Below are 4295 nucleotides of genomic sequence, written 5' to 3' on the forward strand. Positions count from 1 at the left end.
ATGCTGACCCATCTATGCCTCTCTAAATACAATACACAAAATGGAAAGCTGCTCAATCAGATTGTAATGTCACTCAGGTGCTAAAAGGGAGGGGTAATTCTGTGTAGGAAAAAACTGTGTTCCCTAATGCACACCGAGTGAAAAATATTACTACATAATAGTCAGATAATACGGAGATCTTAGTTGCGTATATCTGCAGATATAGGGTTAAGCCCCCAGGCCGATTGACAAGGCTTCTCCGTCACTGGGGGTCCCTAATACTAGGTATGGGTCCGGGGTGCAGGACCCCACGATGTCGGCACAGGTCGGCCACCCCAGGTCAGCACACAGGTGAAAATTAATAGGGGTTAATAAGAAGCACAGAAGTGCTATGTAAGTGGTGTGATTAAAATAATATATACAAAGTGATAGGGAAAATCATAAGTGTTAATAAAGTGTTAGGGTGTGCCGACCCGAAGCAGCCCAGCCATACCGACACAGGGGCCACCGCACCCCACACCCACTCCATAAATAATTACAAATATGTCTGGGTTAAATTCCCAGTGTAAGGCCACATGGTAATGGCTCCTACAGCATCTGAGAGCCAGCTTACCTGGGGATACCCCAGGCTTCCCCTATGGCACTTCTGGAGTCAGCAATGCCTCCTAATGCTGACCCATCTATGCCTCTCTAAATACAATACACAAAATGGAAAGCTGCTCAATCAGATTGTAATGTCACTCAGGTGCTAAAAGGGAGGGGTAATTCTGTGTAGGAAAAAACTGTGTTCCCTAATGCACACCGAGTGAAAAATATTACTACATAATAGTCAGATAATACGGAGATCTTAGTTGCGTATATCTGCAGATATAGGGTTAAGCCCCCAGGCCGATCGACAAGGCTTCTCCGTCACTGGGGGTCCCTAATACTAGGTATGGGTCCGGGGTGCAGGACCCCACGATGTCGGCACAGGTCGGCCACCCCAGGTCAGCACACAGGTGAAAATTAATAGGGGTTAATAAGAAGCACAGAAGTGCTATGTAAGTGGTGTGATTAAAATAATATATACAAAGTGATAGGGAAAATCATACGTGTTAATAAAGTGTTAGGGTGTGCCGACCCGAAGCAGCCCAGCCATACCGACACAGGGGCCACCGCACCCCACACCCACTCCATAAATAATTACAAATATGTCTGGGTTAAATTCCCAGTGTAAGGCCACATGGTAATGGCTCCTACAGCATCTGAGAGCCAGCTTACCTGGGGATACCCCTGGCTTCCCCTATGGCACTTCTGGAGTCAGCAATCCCTCCTAATGCTGACCCATCTATGCCTCTCTAAATACAATACACAAAATGGAAAGCTGCTCAATCAGATTGTAATGTCACTCAGGTGCTAAAAGGGAGGGGTAATTCTGTGTAGGAAAAAACTGTGTTCCCTAATGCACACCGAGTGAAAAATATTACTACATAATAGTCCGATAATACGGAGATCTTAGTTGCGTATATCTGCAGATATAGGGTTAAGCCCCCAGGCCGATCGACAAGGCTTCTCCGTCACTGGGGGTCCCTAATACTAGGTATGGGTCCGGGGTGCAGGACCCCACGATGTCGGCACAGGTCGGCCACCCCAGGTCAGCACACAGGTGAAAATTAATAGGGGTTAATAAGAAGCACAGAAGTGCTATGTAAGTGGTGTGATTAAAATAATATATACAAAGTGATAGGGAAAATCATAAGTGTTAATAAAGTGTTAGGGTGTGCCGACCCGAAGCAGCCCAGCCATACCGACACAGGGGCCACCGCACCCCACACCCACTCCATAAATAATTACAAATATGTCTGGGTTAAATTCCCAGTGTAAGGCCACATGGTAATGGCTCCTACAGCATCTGAGAGCCAGCTTACCTGGGGATACCCCTGGCTTCCCCTATGGCACTTCTGGAGTCAGCAATCCCTCCTAATGCTGACCCATCTATGCCTCTCTAAATACAATACACAAAATGGAAAGCTGCTCAATCAGATTGTAATGTCACTCAGGTGCTAAAATGGAGGGGTAATTCTGTGTAGGAAAAAACTGTGTTCCCTAATGCACACCGAGTGAAAAATATTACTACACAATAGTCAGATAATACGGAGATCTTAGTTGCGTATATCTGCAGATATAGGGTTAAGCCCCCAGGCCGATCGACAAGGCTTCTCCGTCACTGGGGGTCCCTAATACTAGGTATGGGTCCGGGGTGCAGGACCCCACGATGTCGGCACAGGTCGGCCACCCCAGGTCAGCACACAGGTGAAAATTAATAGGGGTTAATAAGAAGCACAGAAGTGCTATGTAAGTGGTGTGATTAAAATAATATATACAAAGTGATAGGGAAAATCATAAGTGTTAATAAAGTGTTAGGGTGTGCCGACCCGAAGCAGCCCAGCCATACCGACACAGGGGCCACCGCACCCCACACCCACTCCATAAATAATTACAAATATGTCTGGGTTAAATTCCCAGTGTAAGGCCACATGGTAATGGCTCCTACAGCATCTGAGAGCCAGCTTACCTGGGGATACCCCTGGCTTCCCCTATGGCACTTCTGGAGTCAGCAATCCCTCCTAATGCTGACCCATCTATGCCTCTCTAAATACAATACACAAAATGGAAAGCTGCTCAATCAGATTGTAATGTCACTCAGGTGCTAAAAGGGAGGGGTAATTCTGTGTAGGAAAAAACTGTGTTCCCTAATGCACACCGAGTGAAAAATATTACTACATAATAGTCAGATAATACGGAGATCTTAGTTGCGTATATCTGCAGATATAGGGTTAAGCCCCCAGGCCGATCGACAAGGCTTCTCCGTCACTGGGGGTCCCTAATACTAGGTATGGGTCCGGGGTGCAGGACCCCACGAATAAGTTATCCGAAATACAGATGGGTCCACATTTATCTTGATCTATAATAGGATTAATTGAGACTGGCCAGTCGGATTTAATCCCCTGCTGTAATGCCTTATTCCCTGCTGTATTGTTCTCTGTATTGTATTGCAGTTGAGAACAATAGATGAAGGGTTTATGCTAATAAGTCATGTTGTGCCTAGGCGCAGAAAACTAGTCAAGATAACCGTGGACCCATCTAATAGGATTAACTGAGACTGGCCAATCGGACTTAATCCCTTGCTGTAATGAGTTAATCCCCTGCTGTATTGTTCTCTGTATTGTATTGCAGTTGAGAACAATAGATTAAGGGTTTATGCTAATAAGTCATGTTGTGCCTAGGCGCAGAAAACTAGCCAAGATAACCGTGGACCCATCTGTACAGCAAGCTTATTCAAGGATGCTCTAGAAACAGAGAGTTCAGCAAGAAAATCTCCAGATGGAGGATATATGAAAACTCTCCAAAGCTTACATTTTCTGTAAAAAGTGCCAATTTCTTAGCATCCTTCTGCTTTTTCATACAGGAAATTAGTTTACCCCATTTTTGTGCCTCCCAAATCAAAACCCTGAGATATATCAGGCTTGACACTGGTAGAAACATAATCATCAATGGTCTGTTTCATCTCAGACCTACAAGCTGAGTCAAGCAGAGGGTGGAGTAGAAAATTAAGATCACCACTTGCATCCAGGATTTTAAAGCAACAACCTGCTGAAGGTGGGTTGGTTCAGGATTGGGGCCTAAATGTTGACAAATGTGAATACCAGGTCAAATAAAGAACATTTAATCAACAATTCTCTATCTTCAATTAGGACACGGTATTACATTTTAGAAAGAAGGAGGAGATGAGCCAAGAGTATCGCCACTACCAATATCTTGCCCAAGCTATTGTTATAAAAGTGTAGTGGGAGTAATCACGGTTGCAGAGGATTGGACCTTTGCCATGTTCAGAATGGGTCCCCTGTATAATGCTGCATCCACTGTATCTGCGCAGAGTTCCCGCAGGGGTCTTTATCTCTTCTCCAGAATATTCAGGCCTCTACAGGTTATCAAGGTAATTTCAAACTTCAGAGTCATTGAAGCAAATAGAGTGGAGGACCTGCAATATACCCCAGAGGAATGGGCGAGTAGGTAAATACAACATTATGTAAGGCATGGATGTCTGACCTGGAACTCAGGGGTGGGGTGGTGAGAAAATAGCTGATGTGAACTGGGGGAAGAACAGGAGGATGCGGAGAAAAACAACAAAGCATTATGAAAACTAACAACTATAACTGTGAGAAAATAAACAAAAGTAATACCACTCTGAAACACGAGTGGAAAAAGACCTCCCATGATTAGGATAAACAATTAATGGTATAAGGGCTCTGGGGATCAGTGCCAGCAATGAACAT

This window comes from Pseudophryne corroboree, chromosome 5, assembly GCF_028390025.1.
Source record: "Pseudophryne corroboree isolate aPseCor3 chromosome 5, aPseCor3.hap2, whole genome shotgun sequence".
In the NCBI taxonomy this organism is placed as follows: domain Eukaryota; kingdom Metazoa; phylum Chordata; class Amphibia; order Anura; family Myobatrachidae; genus Pseudophryne; species Pseudophryne corroboree.